Source organism: Pan troglodytes, chromosome 4 (genome assembly GCF_028858775.2).
Source record: "Pan troglodytes isolate AG18354 chromosome 4, NHGRI_mPanTro3-v2.0_pri, whole genome shotgun sequence".
In the NCBI taxonomy this organism is placed as follows: domain Eukaryota; kingdom Metazoa; phylum Chordata; class Mammalia; order Primates; family Hominidae; genus Pan; species Pan troglodytes.
The window spans coordinates 72,477,168-72,502,779 of NC_072402.2; the positions used below are offsets into that span (position 1 = coordinate 72,477,168).

Here is a 25,612-nt window from a genome sequence, read left to right on the forward strand (position 1 = left end):
TTCTAGTGACCCCCAGAAGTGCTGAGTGAACACTCAAGATACCTGCAGGACTCACTTGTGTCCATTGATCTCTCAGAGCAGCTGGGGATCACGGGTAAGCTCCCTCTCAGATTTTGGAGCTCCACGGATTTGCGTTTTGAGCTCTCCGAGTTTCTTTGAGCAGATTTCTGATCCAAACTGGGTTTAGAGTTGTGACAGAAACTGCACTGGGTCCAAGAATGGATTTGATCTGGGAATTAACTGGTTTGAATCCAGTTAGAGGCCTCTTATATCTGACTAGGTCAGAAAGGAACTGGTAGTAAGCAGTATATTGCAGGGTTTATAAAATTTGTCTTTTGAAAATTCACAGGGATTTTTCTGTTCTACCCCTTTGTTTCATTTTTCTTGTGTGCTTAGGTAGGAAAAAAACAATCATTGGCTAAGTTAATCAAGAGAACCTGAGAGTAAAGTCAATATTTTAGGTAAAAATGGGATCCTTAATTTCTGGAAAACTGAGTTCCTTCTGGCTTATACATTAGGTCTGGGAGGCAGCGAAGTCTTACAGAAACACCAAAATATTACTAAAGATAACTCACAGTGGAACATCAGAATGAACAACAATGCATTGAAGTACATTTGAAAATGAGGGCTCTCAGTAAAGTTCCTTTTGGCTAAGAATGGGTTTGGCACTACAGCATGTCAACTGCTATTCTCTTTGGAATAATCTGCCTTGCGCTCTTTCCTGACGGCTGCAGGTGACAGGATTAGGAATGTACAGGATTGTGGGATATAGGGAGCTTTTTCCTCCCTAAAAGGGGAAACATGAGAGATGATGACACTGCTGGAAAAGATCCCTTTGCTATAAAAAAGCAGCCACTTGAACTTTTCAGTGTCGCTGGCATGGGGGGTGGTCTTCTCTGGCCTTTTTGCCTTCCCCACCCTGCCACAGGCAATGCTTTTCTCTCTCTCCTTTCCCTTTCTTATCTTGCCTATTACTCAGGGCAACCATCTTGCCCAGAGACCACATGTTGAAACTCATGGTCAGAGGTTGGATTAATGATGATGGGGCCCAACCAGGGGCAAACTTAAGCCTTGCCAGTTTGATATTAAGTGCTAAGCAGAGTGGCTAATGTCTATGTTTTATCACACATATTTTACTCTGGCCAGAACAAAAAAATATAATTTTCCTTTATCATGCAGCTTGGCCCCATTGCAATGATACAGCAAGCTGAGTCACTAGGGCCGCTCAGGGAAAGGGAACCCAGAAGCCTGGCATGCTGGCAAAAGGGTAAGAATTTCTTACCAGTCAGATTTTTGGCTTCTCTCTCTCTGTACAGTTGAATGAATGGTAAAAATCACTGTTTATCTCTTCTGTAAGGTTTTGATTAATGTTGAAAAGAATTCTGAGGCTAGTCTTAAACTGATGTATTTGTGCTATGAATTTGTTTTTCTGGGTTGAGGGGTACCTTAGGATAAAACATAGGCTTAGGCCCTCATAAGCTTGCTGCTCCAGACGGCCCAGCAAGCTGGTCAATAAGAAACTTTCCTGCAAGTCCCTGAAACAAATAAAAAAAACTAGATAGGGTCTCTGTCTTGTTTTAGGTCCTTGGGAACTTGACCTTGTGACCACATGACAGTATTTTCTCTTGGATTCCACCTTCCAGGGAACAGGAATTTTGGGGTTTATGTCATAGTTAGCTCTAAAAATTATCTCGAGTAGTTAAAAGCCTTTGCAATTTCAAAAGGAACTACTCTATAGACTCCTGGGAAGGACAGTCGAGACTGCCCTGTGCTGTAGCTCAGTATCTAAGATTTTGGCCTTTCACACTGGTGGTCTGGGTTTGATTTCCTGCTTAGGAAGTAAGTCCTTTTTTGGTTTAATATCTGCATAACCTTGTCTTGTCTCTTCTCCACTATAAACGATCTTAAATTGTCCTTTCTCTGATCACCTGGGAGGTTACCTTTGACATTTTCTTTTGAAAATCCACTGGCCTGGCTAAAATCGGGTGGTAAGAAATTTTAAAAGGACTTTATTAAAGAGTGCTATGGTTAAAAGTCAGCTTAATTAGAAGTGGATATTCAAGCTCTAACAGCCTGGACGCCTTGGGAAAAACAGGAGGCACCTGAAACCCCTTTCCTGGCCCTGTTCTTCCAAGGGCTCCACCCTAAAGCCAATAAACAATTAAGAAACTTAAAAACTGGCAAATGAAACATTTTACAACTACTGAAGTAATCTTCTTCTGTCTGTGTAATTATATATGTGTTGTGTGTAATGTTTATATAAAAGAGCACTAATTAATTAATTGGCTTAAATAAAAATAAGCGCTTAAATCAAATATTTTGAAAACAAAATAAAAACTGTAATTCCTTTTAGTTTATGTAACTTTAGTAATCTTTAGGAAATAAAAACAGCTTTAAAGATTATTGATAAAATGAATACATTTTTGTCTAAATTATGCAGGTCAGATATTAGGTTTGCTAACTGCTTTTAGGTCGTCATAAACTGCTTTGACTTTTGAAAATTGTTCAATTTATTTTGGAGGCATTAAGTTCTAAATAAGACCAGGAGATATATGGAATTAGCCATGCCCCCTAGCTATGCAAAGAATGTTATAAAGAAAAGAGATTTTATATAAGAAAGGATGTTATATGGTAAATTCTTGTCCTAAAGTAAAATGACTAGTTGTTTAAAAAGGGGGATGTTTAAGGCAAGTCAGAATATCTAAACATGTTGTACATGGTCTATGTAAGTTGTGAAAGAATTTATGAAAAGAAGTTCATGCCAGAAATGTTGTACAATTTAAAGGTGATTAGGTCTCCCAAATGCTTCATAAAATGCCACTATGACTCTTAACTGTACAGATGCCTGTTTTACAGCTAGGCAAGGCATGGGACACATGGCGTTAGATGCTGGAAAGAGTCAGACCTTATCTGCATTTCTGTCTGGGTCCTAGACTCCATACCTAGTACATAATTAAAATCCCTTACTTACCAAGGTTTTCACCAAAAGTAAAAGTTTCTAAGAGTCAACATTGTAATATGTAATTGAGATTATGGAAAAAACAGGTTTACATGCAAGGTGTGTAATGAGAATGAAGTGTGTTTTTTTGTAAGAGATTATAAGAAAATGTGGGAATGTAAATTTTTGCCTAGGTTAGAGGGTTAAAGGACTGTTTTAAATTAAATGAAGTTTGAAAAATTTGTGGAAGGTTTATAACAGCTAATTATAAGAGATTCTATGTGTGAACATATTGGCTAAAGTTAAAATGGCATTATTCAGGATTTTTTTTCATAAATTGGACATTGGAATAGAGAAGCACAACAGAGTTTTCACAGAACATTGTACTGCTCTGAGAAAAAATTGTAAAGGGCTACAAAAGATTTATAAAAATCTTACCTTACGGTTAAACTAATTAAAACTGAAAAGATTTATAAAAAGTTATTAAAAACTAGCTTTAACATTAAAAATACATTAATGGAAACATAAAATTTGGCCTTTTAAAAAGGATTTTTATGTAATATTAAAAGATAACAAAAGGTTTTTGTTTACCTCTTAAGTAAACTATAAAAGAAAAAGGGGAGCAGGGAAAGAAAAGAGACAGAGTCAGTTGGCTTTATGCTGTCTTCATTGGGTCTTGTTTGGAAAGCTGAGACTCCTCTCTCTCAGAATAATATTTTTTACTTAAAAAAATTTTGAGTTATCATTTTGCCTAATGAATGACTTATGGTCCTAAGATTCTGTTTTGTAATATCCAATGTTTTTAAGACTTTGGTATTTAACAAACCTTTCAAAATCAAGCTCGAGCTTATCATGCTAAATCAGCCAATATTAAAATTGTTTAAATATACAATTTGAATGAACTCCATGGTCTAAGTCAAATTACCTATGATAACCCATTAGTTATCAGTGCTATGCACCTAAATTGGAGAAACAACTGCTATTCAAGAGGACATAAGTTCAATGTTAAGCATGGACTCTTGAACAACCAGGACAGCCACGCTTGTCCTTTCTGAGTCCTTAAAGCTTTTGTTATTAAAGGTTCTGCATTCCATGACTCATCATGGAAAAGATAAAATAATCCAAACTGAATATATTCATGTGGTGACTTATAAATTGCAGGAATAGTTTTAAACCAATATTCAGTTCCATATTCCTGGGAAGACAATCAAAGCTTCGGGTACATTTTGCTACCCGATGGGCCATTTAAATATTTATAAAGGGATTTCATTCAATTGTCATTTTCAACGCATGCTTTCTGGTTGTATAAAAGCTTTCCCATGCAAGAAAGCTGATGTTATAACAGTAGATTATTATGCTACAGTGTTTTTTTGCCAGGTAAAATTCATTGAGGACAATCCCTTCACAATCTAGAACTGGAAGATTGGATTTTCTGAAAACATCGGAGAAAGACTGTCCTTGCCATCCACACTACAGCAAATCTTTGGAGACTTGAACTTTGGGTTCATAATCTCACAACTGAGAAGGGTCCCGCCACACTCCTGGAACTGCACCCATTGGAAACCTTAAGGTAAAACTAACCAGGAATGTTTCTCCCCAGAAAAAGATGGCATCCTTGATGTCAACAACTTTTCCCGAGATCACAGATCAAGACTTCTATTATCATCAGACTCTTATCTTTGAATATTTTTTCTTTGTTTATGCCTCTATAAAAAGGGTGTCTATTATTTGAACTTATAGGGCATACTTTTATTTGTGAAGGAATGTGCAGCCAGTCTTATACATGAATAACCTTATACTTTAATAGATAAAAGATGAAGGCCCAATGTAGGTGAGAAACTTTGGGGGTCAAAACTCCTCTTAATCCACATCAAGGATTAAAGAGAACAGTGCCAGGAGGCCTTCACTCTTCTAGAAGGACATCATTTGTTAGGCCTTTTTCCATGATTTAGAATAAAAGAGACAATAATTAGAAATGTCACCCTCACAATATGCTCTACAGCAAATTCTACCTTAAAGGCTATCATTACACAACAGACTTTAAATCCTCTTGTGAAAGTTATGCTAAATAATACAATTGGCTAAATAGAAAAGTACCTGTGCAGATGCTGACACTAGTGGCCTATGGAGAAATACATCAAATGTAGATTATAAAAATTCATTTGTAGGGTTTCAATAAAAAGGACACTTAGTCAAATGAGTAGATTCTTCATCTAGCTCATTCTTTAATCTATTTAATTTTATGTGGTTTGGTTTATGGGGACTCTGGATAAGGCACATACTCCAAACTCTTGGTATTATCCTCCTGATGGTCACAGTAATAGTCTCCCTGGTGCGCTGTATTCTCTTAAAGGTTTTAAGTATTTGCATGCAGCCATCTCTAGAACATCAAATGGTCTCTCTTCAACTAGAATAACAAAAGCTGAAAGAAATGTGTGACCACGAGGACACCATAAAATATGAATGACATACTGAGACCAGAAACCCAAAATGATGGTAACTGAGAGTAGTGCTGAGGCCCTAAGTTTTGGTCACACTCTCACCTAAGTGAGAACCTGGCTGAAAAGGGGGAGTTTTTTTTTTTTAAACGAAATTATGGGAGGCCATTATTTTGGACTGAGCTTATGCACTAGGCCCCAACAAACCAAACCAAACTAAAATGGAGTCACGTGTGCTAAATGTGACATAACCAAACTAAGGCTTTAAGAAACACATAGATCCTAGAACAGATTGGGTTTTGTTTTTCTCCTGTGGACAGGATGTTCCAGCATAAGGAGGTACCCTCTACTCAGTCCTTATTCTCTCCTTGCAAAACACACTATTCTATTGTTTCCCAGTGAGTTTCAAAACCATATAAGTACATTTATGATAGTAATAGTAACATGAATGACTAAGATTTTGGTCAGTTTCTCAAAATTGAGAAAATGACCGAAAGTGGGGAATTGTTAAAGCAAACTAAATATGGCCTGAGAAGGACTCCATACTTCTCTATTTGAGTCCTTGTGAATGAACTGTAACCTAGCTTAGTAGTCAGACAAAATTGAAAACCTAACTTAATACTATGCACCTGTAACAATGGCTGAGTGTTGGCCAATCCCAGTGGCCATACTTCAACCACTCATAGACTGCTGAATGTTCAAACTGCATTCAAATAAGGCAAACGTCAAGCTTAACCAATCTCACTGTTTCTGTACCTCACTTCCAATTCCTGTAAGCCACTTCACCTTTTTGTCTATAAATTTGTTCTGACCATGAGGACCACGAGGCACCCCTGGAGTCTCTGTGAATCTGCTGTGATTTTGGAGGCTGCCCGATTCAAGAATCTCTCATTGCTCAATTAAACTTCCTTAGATTAATTCAGCTGAAGTTTTTCTTTTATCAATAGAAATATGTTACATAAATGGAAGCCACTAAACCTAAAACAAAACAAGAAAACCAAGGGCCTTGTACAACTGGTATACAATGTATAAGAAAAATGTATACCTTTACTTTGATACCAAATGTGAAAATAAGTAAAACAAGCTTAGTGGAGATGATAAAACTGATTGTACATAGTTTTTTCACTTGGTCAATAGAGACAATGACCAGGGTTTATCTAGTTTCCTAAACAAATTATTTTGCTTTCTTATGTGCAAATATATGATTAGAATGTAGTAATGCGGTGGAAAAGTTAACTTTTTCTGTCCATTTCTCACATGAATTAAAATCCGAGCTGTGGTCAATGTGGAGTAGCTTTCTGATGCAATAACCTGCTTAGATGCCTGCATGGGGTGCCTCTAATTCTTCATATCTGGAGTCACAAACCCAATCCTAGAGTTTGTGATCAGTCCAGTTTCCAATGAGGAGGGAGTTAAACAACTTAGTGTTGCCAGCATTGTAATACTAGCAAAACACTTGTATAATATATACTACATGCCAGGTACCATGTTGAACACTAATATGTATATATACTCAAACTCATGAAGTTAACGCTATTATCTGAATTTTATAGATTTGGAAACTGAAGCACAGATAGCATAAGTAACTTGACCACAGTCATATATCTACTACATTGCAGAGCCGGGATTCAAATCTAGACAGGCTGGTTTCAAAGTCTAGGCTCTCAATTGCTGTACCATTTGCTTCTTCTATATTACAGTACTTCTCTATTATGTCAGCTCCTTTGGTCTTGCTCTTAACTTTTGGCCTATGATATACTGCTCTTTCCTAGTTACTGCTACCAGTATTGATAACAGTATGCTACTATTTTATTATTAAAATGAAAAATTTATACGTGAAAAATCTTTTAAATTTAAATATATAGATTAATTGATCATTATAACATTCATATGGAGAGGTCAAAGTGAGCATTGTTATCTCATGCTACACAGTTGAGAAACTGCAATTCAGTGCTTTACCCAAAGTTATCCAAATAGGAACATGCAAAGCCAAGACTTGAACACAAATCTTCTGATTGCAAGCACAGAGCTCATTGACCACACTGTACCTCTTTCTTACAATATGGCTTTCTTAGTGCCGGTTTTCTCTCTGAGGACCTGTTTCTTCCTTTAGCTAGCTACACAGAGACTGCTCACTCCTTCATGTGTTATCTGCCCTCACCTATGGCAGGCATATCAAAGATAATCACCTCAGAATTAAATACAACGTTTGTGCAAGAGATGTGCCCAGACAGCAGCAGGGGATCATTTGGTTTCATTTCCTGTTCATCTTTGCATTCTTAGCCACGCTGTGCTCTTCCTGTTTATTCTGCCGTTTCATGGTTTGTAAGGAATTTGATTGATTAGTTTTAATTAGTGTTCTTGGTACTTAGAAAAGGCCCCAACCTTCTTTCATTGCAAAATTAATAAATACTAGGAAGGAGAGGGCTTCTAATAGCATTTGAGCCCTGCAAAGTTGTTACTGGGTCTCATAATCCATTAGCCTTTTCCTAATAGGAACCTCCTTCATCATAAGTTGCTAATAAAACTGATTTATTTTGTTGTTTCTAAAAATCCAAGTCTTAGCAATTAACTTTTATTTCAAAGCAAGATATAACTGTGATGAACGTTATCAGATTTCAAAATTTGGTTTAACCTCTACAAGACAGTCAGCTTATAGTTGATATGTTTCTTGAGTTTTATTAAAATCACCCAACTGCTTATTCTGGCTAAATACTTTGGTGGCAATGCAAAAGAAGATAAATGGCTATTAAATGTTGCATAAAACAAAGAAGTCAGGCAAAGAATGGGCAGAAAAGTGTGATTGGTCAGTGGTTGGAAAAAAAAAAAAAAAACCCAGTTGCAATTACTACAGGCATTTGACTCTGAAGACCTCAGCATGTCTCAAGTACTTAAAGGACCATGACCTTTGATGGCCAGCTTTGTGAGTTACCTCTTTCCACTACAGATTTAATGTAATTTAGTATCTCCTTAACAATGTCTTTGTCAGACCATATAAGGTATGGTTTGGCTCTGTGTCCCACCCAAATCTCATGTCGAACTGTAATTCCCATGCGTCAGGGGGGGAACTTGGTGGGAGGTGATTGGATCACAGGGGTGGATTTCCCCCATATTGTTCTCATGATAGTTAGTTCTTAGAAGATCTGAAGGTTTAAAAGTGTGGCACTTCCCCCTTTGCTCTCTTTCTCCTGCTGCCATGTAAGTAAGACATGCCTTGCTTCCCCTTCTCCTTCAGCCATGATTGTAAGTCTCCTGAGGCCTCCCTGGCCATGCAGAACTGTGAGTCAATTAAAATTCTTTTCTTTGTAAATTACCCAGTCTTGGGTATTTCTTTATAGCAGTGTGAAAACGGACTAATACAATATGTAACAAGTTTTAATAATTTGTTAGGAGCCCAGAAAGAACCACAAAAGTTTAAGAACTCTGAGAAAGAAGAAAACTAAACAATAAGTAAAAGTAATTCCTAGAGTGCACAGAGGTATAAATTAATAACAACAAATATAGATCAGATAGTATTATTTTGACAACTTCACTGTCTTCATATCACTTCAGAGAAGCCAGGCTGATATCTAAAATTATTTAACTTATGCGTGTAATCCCAGTGCATTTGAAGGCAAGGTAGGAGGATGCCTGGAGGTCAGGAGCTTGAAATTGAATTGGGCAACACAGTAAGACCTCATCTCCACAAAAAATAAAGAAAGTTAGCCAGGTGTGGTGGGGCACCTCAGTGGTCCCAACTATTTGGGAGGCTAAGGCAGGAGGATCACTTGAGCTCAGGAGTTTGAGGCTGCAGTGAACTATGGCCATACCACAGCACTCCAGCCTGGGCAATAGAGTGAGATTCTGTTCAAAAAACCCCACAATTATTTAACAGATTATAATTGTTGCCTCCAGGGTGTACTCTGAAGCTGATAATAAAATGCCATACCTTTCACTCAGTATGTCATAATCAGAAAGCTCTGTAAAAATATAGATCTTACAATATTATGTTTATGACCACTGGGGTATAGAAGCCAGGGCATAGGCATGTAGATAGATATTGTATTGGTCCCTTGAAAGACTGCTGTAGTTCTTCTCTTATACATTCACATCTTGCACAAGTGGAGTCAGTTTTTATTCTGTTTTAGATTATGTAATTTATGTTCCATTGTGTAACGTTATTTCCTTATATCATTAGTAAATCCAGTATTTTGACCAACCTGTCTTTTTGTCTTTTTTAAGTTGGTTGTCTGCCTATCTATAAAGCCATTCTTCCATCTTTAGTTCTTATCAAATCAGTCTTTTCTATTTGATGCTGTTTTTAAATGGTTCTTTCCTAATTTTCTCTAGCTTTTCTCTGTGCCAATAAGTATCTGATCTAAAACTCAATGAATGTTCCAATATAAATTGGTGATATTCTTAAATACACTTAATTTTCTGGAAGTTAATTCAATAGTTAACTCTTTATTTACAGATATTATCTCAGACAAGTGCTTTTCCCCCCTAGTCTCCCTAGGTGGTGCCAACAAATTTTTCCTCACTCAAAATCCTGTAGAGTGATTGATTGTCTTCTTTTCAGGTTGCTGACTTTCTTTGCAGCTGAGATTCTCTGTGAGATGTCTACTAACCATTAGTAGAAAACTAGTGATTTTTGTTACTAATGTAATTAACAATTGTTCAGAGACTTCAATTTACTTCAATTGAGGAAAGATGACCATTCCATAACCCCTGTGGGATAACACTCAGAATGTGAGTATGACCATTCTATAACTATTGTAGGATAGCGCTGAGTGTGAGTTTACCAATTCCAGTTTTATCCTAAACTGAGTCTCTGTATGATTTCATGTCTTCAAACAATCAGTTGCTAAGATACTCTTTGTCAAACAATCCAGTAATTCAATAGGGAAAAATAGTCTTGTTTTTGCCAAGTCACTCCAGTCAAAACAGGTGAACTCTTCCAAATAAAAATATAAAAGATTATGAATCCATGAACTCTTAACCCCTAAAATAATGTAGAAAATTGTGATCTGTGAATGTATGCATTTTTCAGGGAGAGGATTTTTTTACTCTTATTAGATTGTCAGCTCCTTGCACAGTGCTTGACACATTGTTAAATCTGAATATGAGTTGATTGAAGTATGACTAAATAATTCTAAAAATGATTCCTTCATTATTAAAAAGGAGTCTAGGAATGACCAGAATTACTTTTTTTTTTCTGTCAATTTTCCTCTCTAAAAATCTTAGTTTCTCCTTCTTGATTTTCTGAGGAGGTGACTACTGGACGTTCTGAATCCTTCACGTTTCTTGACTTTTCTTTCATACTTTCTAATTCTTTATCTCTTTATGATATATTCTGGAAAATTCCTTTCCAATATTTGCTGGGAAACTCATCAATTCAGACTCCTAGCTCACCAATCCACCTTCAGCTGTGTTTTTTCCCCTGCTATTCATATTATTTAAATGTTTTAATTTTGATTTCAATACTATTTTCTCATGGTATTTTTTTTCCCACTAGCCTGATTTTATTCCTTAGATTTGATGACCTCTTTTTGCTTATCACTCATCCAGGGATTCCTAATGGTTTCTGGTCCATGGAGGTTCCTTTTCTTGATTTTGAATGTAGTTATGGTTTGAAAAGATAATTTGATGTCATTTTTAGAAATCCAAGATGATCAGGCCTGAGGGAAATGATACATGTGTGCCTACCCTCTTTAGGTAGAAGTCCTTACTTTTTCTCCAAGTGTCTTTTGAAGCCAGTTACCACTCACTTAAAAAAAATAGTATTTCTTATTATATTGTAAAAATCTTATGGAAACGTTGTTAGGTCTAAAAAAATAAATGAAACCCATAAAAACCAAATCACACTGTTAAATATCGCTATTAGTGTTTTTGATAAATATCTTTTTATTGAATGAGACTTTCTTATTTCTTGTATGTTCAACTCATGGGATGGAAGCCGGAGATATCCATGAGCTGAGAAAAACACACTTAAGGTTAAATTCATGGAGGAGGACAATGTAATGTAATTTGAAAGGAAATAAGATTCTCTTTAGCCAATTGATATCTGAAACTTATGCTCTTACAGCTGGGAACATGAGGCATAGCACTGGAGACAGCTGTTAGAAGGTAATTGACTTTCTCAGTGTGTAGTGTCTGTGATTATTATTATGTTTGTTGCTGTTTTTATTATTGAGACAAGGTCTGGATCTATTGCCCAGGCTGGTGTGCAGTGGTGTCATCTCGGCTCACTGCAACCTCCACCTCCCAGGCTGAAGCCATCCTCCCACTTCGGCCTCCTGAGCAGCTGGGACTATAGGCATGTGCCACCACAACCAGCTAATATTTGTATTTTTAGTAGAGACAACATTTTGCCGTGTTGCCCAGGCTGGTCTCAAACTCCTGACCTCATGTGATCCGCCTGCCTCAGTCTCCCAAAGTGCTGGGATTACAGGCATGAGCCACTGCGCCAGGCCTGTTATTATTATTATATTTTTCAGTCAGCCAAAGAAAAGACTATCAGGAAACTGGCACAAGACCACCCCAATGCCCTTTCTTCCCTTTCCACTCAAACTTTCTGTTTCTCTATCCTATAGCAGAATGAGAGTTAGAAAGAATAGCTGTGACCCACAGCTCAGGAAGCTGGAAAAATTTCTAAGGAACAGGAAAACTTAGAGCTTGCTACCCACTAGGTAAATAATCCAACTGTGTTTAAAAAAGGGAAGGCACAAGGATTTTGATCTAGAAGAGGATGCTAAAAGAAGTGGGGCATTGGGGAAAGGAGTTAGTAGGATGAAATATGGGTGTGTGTGTGGAATATTCTCAACTAACTAGAAAGCATTCACATGGGGTGCCATAGAAGGGCTGGGCAGTGGGTCTCCATCCAGTGGGAGGAATTAGACTGTTATGAAAAGTCCTTCTTGATTTCACCCCTTTCCCAAGCTCTCTATAGTTGAAACGTACACTGTAAACCACTGTCAATAGTTGACTGAATCTTATTTGGGTACGTGTTAACATGGCAAAAAGAAGGGAATAAACCACATCTTCCTCCTACACCTGGGCAACAGCACACAACTAAGACATTTTCAGTGTGTTCATTGATGAGGGTGGAACCAGCAGGAGAGCTGTTTTATGTTATTATTGGGCTAAAAAAAACCACACTCTTCTCTCTCCCTGTGGCACTTTCATCCTCAATTGTTTGCTTAGTTAATTCTGCCCTTACTTCATGTCCCAGCTGAGGAGTCTCTCCCTTCAAAAAGGCTTCTTGCAGCTTAGGTAATGGTTCCTCCCTTTTCTCACTTTTCCTTTCCCACATTTAGCATGGCATTCTGTACTACCTCCATCCCAGCACTGATTACTTTGCCTTGCAATTGTCTGTTTATGGTACTTATCCCCAGAGTGAAGCAAGAGGGCAAGAACTATGCATTTCCACTATATGTACAATTGCACTTGAGACATCTAACTCTGTGCCTGCAATATAGCAAGCACTCAGTTTGCATTGCTGGTTGTATCTGCCATTAATGTGCTAAATAATAATAATAATAGATAATACTTGTATAGTGACCACCATGTGCCAGGCCAAGTTCTAGAAACTTCACATATATTAACTCATTTAATCCACATGACAAATGAGTATTATTTAACACATTTTTAACAGACAGTTTGGTGTAATTTAGTCCACATCATAAGTAGTTAGGTACTATTGTAAAATGTTTTGGTTTTAAAAATGAACAGATTAAGGTGCAGAAAAATTAAATAACTTGTCCAAGGTCATACAGCTAGAAAATGATAAAGCTGAGATTTTAAGCCAGTAGATCTAGTCCCTGAGTGTGCATTTTTAGCTGTAATATTAGACAGTTTCAACTTAAGGCATTTTCTACCTCCAATGATTTAAAAAACATCTATATATTTATGTATTCATTTAAAGCAGACCTAAGGCTCTGAAACAATTCTGATATAAGCATAAGTAAATATCCTCCCAAGAATGACTTCAGAGGTCAGAAAGGAGCCAGGCTTATGAGAACTATACTTGCATGTCAAAGGACAATTGTTTCCCTGTAATGAGGTCAAAAGAAATCATTTGCCAAATAAGATTCAAGAAGTGAAACAGGCTTAGGTTTTCCAAAATGTTCTTGACAAAGAGGGTGGATGTTGTAGTTTAATTGTTCTCCTGACAGAGAGATGCAACCAAGGGGTCAATAGATCTGTAGAATCATATTTCTAAATGGTAGTTTGTTTCTGCATTGCTAGAATAATCATTGGGAGGCAAAATATTTATCTTCCAGGTATAATTGAATTCCGTTAAATCTTTGAACTTTTTCCTGCCCTTCTTTCAGTTACATAATGCATCTGGGAGTATGAATACAGCTAGGTTTGACATGGGCATGGGCAATGCCTTGCAACAGAAGGTGAGGAATTTGTCTTATAGTCTTAGTTTGCCATCAACTAACATGGTGAGCTTGGCCAAATCACTTAACTTCTTTGTGCCTCAATGCATCGCTTTATATGTCACTGAATACAGCTAGGTTTAACCTGGGCATGGGCAATGTCTTGTAACAGAAGGTGAGGAACTTGTCTTGTGGTCTCACTTTGCCTATCAACTAACATGGTGAGCTTGGCCAAATCACTCAACTTCTTTATGCCTCAATGGACCACTTTATATGTCACCCTCCATGACAAAACTAGAGCTTGATTTTTGACCTGAACTCTTCCACCCCTACTTTCAACTGCTCTGTGAGAAAAATCTAAAGTTCCCCCTTAAGTTATTTTAGTGGCAGGTCTGTAACCAATCCAATCTCAGAAACTATGAGCTTCAAATTTTTGTCAATGTTCAAATAGTAGAGATAAAGATACATCCATTTAAGTGATTTTTGGAGGTTGGGCTACTTCTCAGGTGAAAAGGGGGTGATGTATTATTAGGATGTTTTCAGTTAGAGCTACAGAAAATCAACTCAACTTTTCTTATATCATCCATACACTTTTAATAAGTTTCACATAACTTTCATGGGTAATGCAGGCATTAAGCTTGGTATACAATGTCTCTAACTTCTCTGAGATTTTATTGGTTCTGTTCTCTTCCATGTGTTAATTTCATCTTTGGGTTGCTTAAAAGATGGTGGTAGTAGTTCAGGCATCTTATTTAAATATGAACATGTCTGGAGGAAAGAGAGTCCATTCCTCCTGTTTTTCCCTCACTCAGGAGTGGAGAACTATTCTCACAAGTACTCCAGGTAACTCATGTCTGATTGGCTGGAATTGTATCAAATGTCTATTCCTAAGCCAATCACTGGCAAGGAGAATGGATTGCCATGATTGGCTCAGATTCTGACAGTCTTTGCCAGTGTATTAGTTGGTTTCTCGACATGACAAAGTCTTAAGAGTTCCCTATTCTGCCAATTTTGATGATGTCACCTTAGCTTTCTGATTTGCTTAAATAAATCCAGATTTACCCTTGGACCTGGGGCTGCCCAGATTTATCTTTAGAAGAGAGAGATATCCAGATAAGCAAGGTTTAGTGACGAGGAATGGCAACAGTGTTCGCTAGAGTCACTGTGGAAGATGATTATAAAAACAAGAGGCAGCATGGAGCAGAGATGGTGGTTATGGAGGGTTCTAGTGCCAGAGAAGCAAGCAGATCAATTCACCAGTGGAGAGGGCAGCAGAGTCTCTGGAGGTGAACAGTCTGAGGTTCCAAATGTTCTCTACCATTCTCTGGGTATATGAATCTGGGGAAATTAATTTTGCCATATCTCAGTCTCATAATCACAATAAGATGGAGATAATTTCCCCACTTTGGAATTGATGCTAAAGTAAAATAAGAAATGTCGCAGATGGTTGCCATTATTAAAATAATGTGACTGACTCTTCCGGAGTAGAGTGATTAGCAGAACAGTCTAAGTAGGGAATTATTGGTAATTGAAAGGGTGTGGCTAAGTTGCAATACCTAACCTTTATTAATGTGTAGAGCTTTATCACAGCACTAACCTTTATTGAGTGCTTCTCATATGCTAAGGGTCATTTATGGATTCTATCAATAATTAGGTACAGGGTACCTACAATGTGTCAGGCAGTGGAAGTACAAAAGTAAATACAAACAAAACACTTCTGTTCTCAGGGGTTTAAAGCCCAGTGTGGGGAGACAGACATAAGTAAATGTATGAAGCATATAATATGTGAGATAGCACTGAGTTCTAAGGGGAAGAGTAATGCAGGGAAAAAGGACGGTGGGGAGGGGCTGGAGATGCAAGTTTAAACAGGTGGTTGGGGAAGGTCCTCTGAGGAAGATGACATGTGAGCAAAGAATTGAAACAGGTGAGTGAGTAAGGCACATGGCATTCTGGAGGAGGAGAGTTCCAGGCAGAGGGAACAGCCAATGTGAAATTTCTGGTACTGGGGCATGCCTGGAAAGTTCGGAGAAAAGACATGAGGACAGTGTGACTGGAAACAGAGAGCAAAGCAAAAATCAGGAGAAGGTGAGGTCAGAAAGCAGGAAGGTGAGAGTGGGTGTGGGAGCTCACAGGCTTTGCACAGCATTTTCAGGACAATAGATGTCACTCTGAGTGATACAGAAAGTTGTGAAGGATTTTGAGCAGTTGTAAAATGATTTTCACTACTTTTCCTTTGTCATTCTTTTGACATTCTTCTTTCCGCATCCCTTCAGACAGACATTGGGGTCTCTTATTTCACACCCTGTGTCCTAGATGCTCTTTCAAAATTTTCATCTTTGTCACTCTGGGCTGCATCTTAAGAAATTTCTCAGTGCTATCTTCTTATTCATTAATTCCTTCTTTGTCAAATCCTGGGTTCATCTAAATTTTGTTTGTGTGTGTTTCATTATTTTTAAGAAGTTTCAATTGTTTTTTATGTACTCATTCTTATTTTCCTATTTTTCTATCATAATTTATTATTCCCTTTAAAGAAATTTTCTTCTTTTTTAATCTCTCTGAATATTCCAAATTATTTTTATAAATTTTTAGGCAGAATATTATTTGAATATTACTCACTCAAAGGGGATTATTATCCCCATTGGAATTTTTTTGGCCGCCGTACTTAGCACTCATTTTCCTCCCATGGTATGCGGTCTCCCTCCAGAGTGGGATGATTTTATCTTCTGTCTTTTCTCCTTTGTGCTCATCTCCTCTTCGTCCAGTGGTATTCTTTGTTGCCTTCATCTAGCCCTCTGGATCTCTAGTCTGGAAACAGGTGTTTTGATGTGTTGTGGCCCCTCCTTTGTTGTAATGCTGGAAATAATAACAGTCTGAGAGCCAGTTCCTGAGTGTGGGGTGATGCTTTGTAAACCAGCTTTGCTGATTCCACAGTGTATAAGGTCTTGGGTCTAGGATGAAAGCAGTTTTATTAGCCTTTTCCTAAGAGCAATGGGGAGGGGAAACTACCTCCATCCCAGCACCTGGCTCCAAGCAGTGAGACTGGATCCTGTCCCTTGTCTAGCATAGAATTTTCAATCTTCGTTACTTGCCATCACTCCTGCCTGTTTCCTAATCATAGATCCTGCAGGCTGTGGGATTTAGCCATGTTCCCTGCTTTGTGTTTCTGTTCCAATTATAGTCCATATGATGTCTTTGTTTTTAACCCTACATATATTGTTGAATTTTATTTTTTAGAGTTCTCAATAATTATTTTGGATAAAAATTAGATGTCAGAGTATGAAGTTCATTCACCATCTTGACTGGACTTTTCAAATCGATTTTCAGGTAGAAATTTAGAATGCTATTTGTGTCAGTAGTTTTTGTAACCATGGCCAAATCAATTCACTAGTCATAATTTTCTTACCTGGATATTGTAGCCTGCTTGGACTGCCATAACAATATACTATAAACTGGGTGGCTTGAAGCACAGATGTTTATTTCTAACAGTTCTGGGCACTGGGAAGTCCAAGTTTCAGGTGCTGGATTTGGCTCTTGGTGAGGGCCCTCTTCCTGGCTTGCAGATGGCCACTTGCAGAAGGCACTGTGGTTCACATGACCTCCTCTTTGTGCCAGTGCAGAGAGAGAGAAAGAGAGTGAGAGAGAGAAAAAACTCTTTAATGCCTCTTCTTCCTCTTATCAGGACATTAATCCCATCAGGGCACCACCCTCATGATGTCATTCAAACCTAATTACTTCTCAAAGGCTCCACCCCAAATACCATCATACTGAGAGTTAGGGCTTCAGTCAATACATGAATTTTAGGGTAACACAAATATGCAGTCCATCACACTGGACAAATACTACGTTATTGTTTTCCAGTTTGCTTCATAATCATGGTTCGTGCAATTTCAATAGAATATTGATAAAGAATGCTCCACTTAGGTAAGTTTGGGAACTCTAAGTTAAACCAGATCAAATAGATTTTTTCCATTGAAGTTCTTCTCAACGAGATGCCTTAAACATGCACATGTATATTGTGAATTACATACAGGGAGATTAAATATGCATAATCTGTTAAACTCATTTGAATATGGCATTTTTTTCATGCCATGTTCACTAATATCTCCTAGAAAAGTATTTCAAGGAAGACAATATAGAGAATGTTAATACTAACCAATATATACTTAAATATGTATGAAATTACAAATTGTGTATATATACACAAATTTGCACATATATGTAATTATATATATATATGCTGAGTACTTAGAAAAATATTGTTTTATACAGACTGTCCTTGACTTATGAATAGTTCGACTTGTGATTTTTTGACTTTGCGGTGGTGCAAAAGTGATACACACTTAGTAGAAACAGTACTTCAGGTACCCAAACAACCCTTCTATTTTTCACTTTCTGTAGAGTATTCAATAAATTACATGAGATTTTCAACACTTTATTACAAAATTGGCATTGCATTACATGATTTTGCTCAACTGTAGGCTAATTAAGCATTCTGAGCACATTTGAGGTAGGCTAGGCTAAGCTACGATGTTTGATAGACTGGGTGTATTAAATGCATTTTCCACTTACAATATTTTTAATTTATGATGGGTTTATCAGAATGTAACCCATTGTAAGTCAAGGAACATCTGTATATACATACATACATACATACATACATACATATATGTGTGTGTGTTATATTATTGTGTCACCTAGGTCATCAGCACCAACAAATAGCATAATACTATGAATAAGAAAGTCACTAAAAAGTATTTTGTTTTGTTTTTTTAACCAGTGGAAAGTAGGAATTATGGAGCAATTGACTATTAGAATGAAAGAGTTTTTTCATATAGAATTGAGTGCTTTTCAATTTTTTAAAGCTTTTTTCAAACTAAATTTTATATAAAATTTCTCTCTATGTATTTATATAATAGAGTTGTGCTGTTTGCAGTGGTTGAGGAAATGGAGCCTCCAACCTTCCTTTTCAGAGTAAACCCTAAGGACCTCTCAGGAACCTCTAAAACACTGTATGGCCTGGCTTGAGTTCCCCCATTTGATGCCTCATTTTAACAGAGGAGGAGTCAGACACTACAAAGTTGAAGTTATTTCTCAATGTCTACTAGCTAACTGGGGCTAGTAGCAGGACTAGAATCCAGATTTTCTACGTTCAGTGTTCATTCCCCATCATGCTGGTTTTCCATCTTTTCCAAACATCCAAATCATTTTGTCAAATGACTTCTTTTGCAGAAATTCAACATATGAAACAGAAGAAAAGCAGAGCTTCTCTGGCTGAAGGAGGAGGATTAAAGGTATCAAGAGGAAGGGTTGAGGGCCACCTGCCAGCCCCTACTCATTGGTCCTTAGTGGCTCCGGTACATATTGTTTAAAAATGATACATTAAACCAGGCAGAAACTATACATTCAGGCCTTTACAGAGGGAGGACACCATTAACACACTTCGTGAAAGGGAATATTCTGATCCTCTTACCCCTTAGCAGAGATCATGGCTCAACAGCTAGAAGAAGAATTACATTTTTTTTTTCATTCAGCAAAGAGATTGCTCTTTGTGAAAGAACAAAATGGCAAAGTTGGCTTTTATTTTAAAAGAAGAGACTCAAGAGTTCCTCTAATCCTTAACAAATGAGTGGGCATCAGTTGCCAAATCAGAAGCAGAAAGAATCCAGTCTCAGGGCCCCAGAGCACAAACTTCTAGAACTTTGGCCATCAAGTGAGTGATTCAGGTTGGTGAAATCAGCCCCTTTCTCTGATTTCAGTTAATGACAACAGGCTTTCAGGAGAAAGGCAGTGGCATTGTTCAGAACAATGCCTCTCATTTGGGTGCTCAGCTGTGTGATGAAAGCCTACGTAAATATTTCTCATCAGTAGCAAAATCATGCTTTTGCCCTTATCAAGTTCTGCCAGATTATTCACACTAAGTTGAAAATGAGTAACATATAACATTCTGTTGGTTTTCTGCCTTTTGTTACTTTTATTTGGAGAGAGAATATGAGCTTAGAAATCTAATAACTCTGTGTTGACCAAGTGAGATGAGAGAGGTACCCCAGAGCAGGGACTTTTCCTTCAAACTCAGCTCCAAGATGGGCAATGAGACTCTAACTCCTGCTGGAGGATAGATCTTGCCCTGGCCTGATGAGGGGTTTCATGGCTGTTTTAAAGAATCTTTTCTTCTAAGAAGACCAAACAGTAAACATTAAGCTTTGGCTGGTAGAAGTTACCTTCAGAGAGAGAGACAGAGAGAGACAGAGAGGCTAAGAATAATTAAGTACCTCTGCAAGTTTTTGTTTTACTCTTGCTTTTATCTAGGAACTCATTTTTAATTAGAAGACCTGCATTTAAACCTATTCCACTTCTCGTTTAATATTCTACTAAGTTATTCTGTAGAACCTAGAGGTACTCTTTGATATTTACAAAAATGGCCCTCACTAGACTCTCATCTCCATGCTTCCCATTGTTTAGAAGTTGTGGGCAAGTAGATATGGTAGTCATGAATTAATTGATTGATTATTTATTTTGAAAAATATATTGAACGCATACTATGTATCACATATCGCACTAGTGTCTGGGGCAGAGCAGTGAACAAGAGAGACATAGTCCCTGCTTTCAATGAGCTCTAAGTCTATTTATAATATTGTATTATATTAATTCACATTTATTAAGTTCATGCAACTTTAACCTCTTCAGTACTTTGAAGCAAAGATGTGTTGTTCCACAAATTCTTGAAACCTGCAAGATGCAAGATATGCAAGTGAAGCATTAGGAGTTGAGTAATAATGCCTTTGGAGGTATCAATTACAGCAGGAGAGTATGCCACTCAAAGGAAGAGTGATGAGGATAGAGAATACCACCCAATAATCAGAAATTCATTTCTATTTATTTTTGGAATGCATATGAAACTTTTTTAAGGGTGGTAACTTGTTCTCATTAGAGAAGTGTGCTTTACGTTATTGAATATTAATTATATTTTGATTAGGCTTTATGTAGTCACTCCAGAAGCCAATGTTGAGTATTAGGAAAATCCACCTAAAACTCAGAAGATGAAATTTTACTTTTTCTTTTTCTTAAGAGGGAGCATGTTAGGAGAACTGGACCCTTTCTTATTACACGAGTGAAGTAGAGGACTGTATGTTAGTCCCAGCAGTGTTGGTACCAGGCCCTGTGTCCCTCCTAAGTGAAAATTCTTTGTTCACAGCTTACAGGGCAGGTATACTGTGTGACCCCATAGTCTTCCCTACCCAAATCCAGAGATGAGCCAATTATCTACAATGTGTCCTGGTACAAAAAGATGTACAGGCCAATCAGACTTTTTTCATATAAACCAAATTAGGAAATGCAGAGAGAAATTGGAGGTACGTCAAAGGACATATAGGGAGCATTCACAATATATGCTTGGGGTCATAAGTCAAGGCCAAGCTGGAGTTGGACAAAAGTAGAAAATATTAAAGAAGAATGAAGAAAATATATGAAGGTAAAAAGAAAAAAAAATAAGAAAATGGTGATGGGACAGAAAATGCCAAGCAGAAATATTAATGACATATCACTACAGGGCAGCCATAAAGTCCGGAAACATAGATAATACTTTATTGTACATTGTAATGCAATATCAGTGAAGTATTTATTATTTGTTTGGCTACATTTACAGATTTGAAATTCAGCCTGTAGGTAGAAATTCTGTAGCATGGCTCTGCTGTGGATCCCACTCGAGTTGTCTGACTTTTCCTGTATTCCATGGCATTTGTATTCACTGTATACCATCTTGCCCTCCCCCATGTTTCTGGGGATAACTACAGTAAATCTTTTTTTGCATGCAACAAGAAGATGCTAACTGAACTAGACTCTTTGAGGGGAAGCACAATTTCCTAACATAGGTTTATATACTGTTTTTGGCTGGGGAGATTTTTCGTGTGTGTGTCTTACCTTTCCTGTAATCTATGCTCCCGAGACTTCTAAAAACTTACATTTGTCTTAAGTGCTGTGCATCTATCAGTGCTTCTCTTTGTGTAAATATTTCTACCATGATATAAACTGCAGTGTTTGATTAAAACCATTGATTTGTGCTTGCAGAGCAGAAAACAAACCATTCAGTTTACTTCAGTTGAATCTAATATTAACTCTAATACCATGCTTGCCAAAACTTCCATTAAAGACATATGCCTTGACTCATTGATTCCAATAATAGGGAAAAAGCACCATTTCCCAGCAGCTGGAGATTTGATGTTGCTTTTGAGGAAAAAAAAATGATCCCGCCAAAATATTTATATAGCTTGAGAACTCAAGAAGCCCCTTAGTAGTGGGCAGGATTCTATGATCTCTAGTAGCACAGGAATCGCTAGTTTTTGAGGAAGTCTAAATTGGCTCATAGGGAGCACATAGATGAGACAAGTAACATAGAATAAAAGTTAAAGTAATAATGTTGGGAAGGACAGACATCTAGAAGAGAAGCAAAAATAAAACAAATCTCAGACTAAGAATAGTATCATCATTAAACTTAAACTTAATACTCAGATTCTCAGTAGCCCAGGCAAGAGGGAAACTAGATGATGATGTAGTTTTTATTGTCTAACTACAAGATGTACATATTTATTTTAGCTCATTAAACAAAACCCAAACCTTTTCCTGGTCCTTTGATTAGAGGTGAATGTATTATGATGTCTTTATGTATTATGACAGCATTGAATAATATTATGAACCTCAACCTGCAGGTTGGTAACCATATCTATAAATGTAGTCAAGCACACAAAATTATCTACTCAAAGCCTTTTTTCTTTTTACTAAAAATTCTTACAGATTACACGTTCAGTGTTTTTATTTTGATTTTTTTACCTTAGCCCTTGGTGACAGTCAAAAACTTTAAATGATAATTGTGTAAAGACAAGTTTACAGGGGCCTGGGGGTAGACATTGAGTGATATGTTCAAAATACATACCTGTCATGTATGTACAGGATAAAACGTTGGCTCCAGGCCTTGCTTGCACTTCCAGATTTATTTTGACATTCTCATATAAGCTTCTACCATCCATTTCTATTGAATCGTCTGCAGTTGCCTTGAATGTCATGTTGCCATTTGCCTTCTTGCCCTTTCATTTGGCCTGCCTTTATCTGGAACACTTCTCCATAGCCATGCAATTTTGCCTTTTTCTTATGCTAACTCTAGCACTGCCTACTGCCTAGGGGAACAAAGGGCATGGTGCTGGGTACTTATAGGCACCAGAACATTCCTGAGGACTCACACCACAGGGAAAGGTAAGCTATTCACTTCTTGTGCCATCCACTCACAATTTTAGGGAAAGGTATATAAATTAATGGATTCAATAAACATTAAACTAAATGGGGCTGGGCGCGGTGGCTCACGCCTGTAATCCCAGCACTTTGGGAGGCCAAGGCGGGCGGATCACAAGGTCAGGAGATCGAGACCATCTTGGCTAACACGGTGAAACCCCGTCTCTACTAAAAATACAAAAAATTAGCCGGGCGCGGTGGCGGGCGCCTGTAGTCCCAGCTACTCAGGAGGCTGAGGCAGGAGAATGGCGTGAACCTGGGAGGCGGAGATTGCAGTGAGCCAAGATTGTGCCACTGCAATCCGGCCTGGGCTAAAGAGCGGGACTCCGTCTCAAAAAAAAAACAAAAAACAAAAAACAAAAAACTAAATGGAACATTTTGTCTCTTTCTTCCACTAACCAATATCTTGGGCTTAAGTGAAAGGTATTTAAAGAAAACTAAGAAATTAAATTTTCTATGTATTTCTGAGTGGTAGCATGACGAATTTTGTGACCTCTCAACATGCCCAGTGAGGAAAAAGAATCTTTTTAAACACACTGTAGTTATAGAAGATATTTGCCAGGGTGTATGCATAAAAAAGTTTCATAAACCTTGGATGCCAGGCCACAGACAAACTTCTAACAAGTCCTTTTTCCTTCTCAGGGCTTTGTACTCATTGCTCTTCATCCCACTGCTGTGTGCTATTGTCTTTGTGATCTTCATGATTAGATTTTGCTTCTTCAAGGAAGATATAAAAGAGCCCAAGTAATTCTGGAAACCAGCATTTTACCCTTGACCTCCTGCTTTTCATCCTACTGGTCCTCGCCAGAAGTCGCTGGTTGCCTGGTATAAGAAAACAATCATAATTATCTCATTAATACTTGGACCTGGCCTCCCTGCTAATCAGGTTTGTACTGCTGAGATTTCAAAGAAGGAGAACAGAAATCTACTAAGAAGAAATAAATTGGTTCTCAGGCTATAAATAGTTCTAGGAAGCTGCCCAGAGACAAAAATTTGCCTGCTGGTGAAATAAAAGACCATGTAAACTGGAGATTTATTTGGAGAGTATAGTTCCATGAATTTAACTGGTCTAGACTCTGGGCCTCTGGAAGGCAGAGACCATGGTCTCAGCCTTGCCTTTAGTACCTTGTCTGTAACAGGCTATCAGATATGTTGATTGTGTCAAAGATAAGCAAATTCTGAAATGAGTAATTTTTTTCATTCTCTATCCTCTCTGAATTCACTTAGTGCTTCTCAGAATGTGTCTGAGTGGAAAGGGATTTGCACAGGATATGTCCAAACAGGTTATTGTAACTTTGGAGGTAAACTCTGTCTATAATTCCATGCACTTCATTATTATTTATATCCATTTCTTTCTTTCTTTCTTTGTTTATTTATTTAAGTAATTAGTCACGAAATAGACTTGCATGCTGAATGCTGAAATGTGGTGTTTGACACTTGTAAATTATTCCAGGTTATATATGAGACTATAATAGATAAAAGTGATTTAGCTAATAAAGTGATCTGTAATTGAAGTAAATGAGAGCTGGGTGCTGTGGCTAATGCCTTGTACTCCCAGCACTTTGGAAGGCTGAGGCAGTAGGATCGCTTGTGTCCAGGAGTTTGAGACTAGCGTGGCAACATAGCTAGACCCTATCTCTACAAAAAGTAAAAAATTAACCAAGTGTGGTGATGCGCACCTGTAGTCTCAGCTACACAGGAGGCTGAGGTGGGAGGATCATTTGAGCTCCAGATGTTGAGGCTGAAGTGAGCCATAATCATCCTACTGCACTCCAGCCTGGGTGACAGAGGAAGACCATGTCTCAAAAAAAAAAAAAAAAAAAGAGAAGTAAATGAAAACTTAGAGAAATAGTAGTTGCAACTTCCAAACCAAAGCTTGTAATTCTGGTCACTATGACTTGGAAATATTTTCCAGAACAACTGTGACTCTTGCCGTTGCTCTATAAAATACTGGCAAGGTCCAAAAGGGAATTTCCCCCCCACTGTGTATATTATTATTAGACAGATGGTATTGTATAGATGTTCATAATGATAATTTTTTAAAATTAGCACAGCAAATATTAACTGAACATGATCTTCATGTCCTGTTCCACACAGGTTGTATTTGTTGATGTGGACTCTAATAAAACTGAAAGTTCTTTACTAATGAATGCAAAACCATCTCATTGCTTACATTCTTTCTAGAATTTGCATATGCAAAGATACAAATTCCAGAAATAGCACTCAAGAGAACAGTCAGTAGAAATCTTGTCTAACAACTCTAAATTTTCAATCAGAATTGAATCAGAATTATAGCCATAGTTCTCTGAATTATTCATGATAAATAGATGACTGGCTACCCATGGGACTCTGATACAGCACTTTCAATGTGGTAAAATAATTAGAATTGTCATATCCACTCTTTGTAAAATTATGAGAACTGTTATTTATTAATAGCAAATGTCATAACATAATCCAACTGTTATTTTCCTATCTAATTAAAGAATATGTGTTCTGATTCTGAGGCTTAATTGTTTGTTTACCAGCTGGAAGCAAGCAATGTAAGGAATCTTTTTTGTGTGTGTTCTTTCTTAATTTCCAGATGATCCCCAATA

At 37.5% G+C, this 25,612-nt stretch overlaps 1 long non-coding RNA gene across 3 annotated transcripts in view; it reads left to right on the forward strand.

The window, feature by feature from the left end:
- LOC107974679 (uncharacterized) overlaps positions 1–25,160 on the forward strand; it is a 39,790-nt gene extending 14,630 nt beyond the window's left edge. The window contains exons 2-4 of one of the 3 annotated variants that reach the window (XR_001717595.3): positions 4,316–4,508; positions 18,969–19,093; positions 23,661–25,160. This is a non-coding gene — a long non-coding RNA (uncharacterized LOC107974679). The remainder of the gene's footprint in view (positions 1–4,315; positions 4,509–18,968; positions 19,094–23,660) is intronic. The other 2 variants (XR_008548316.2, XR_008548317.2) reach the window with 2 other exon arrangements.
- Positions 25,161–25,612: the final 452 nt, after the last annotated feature.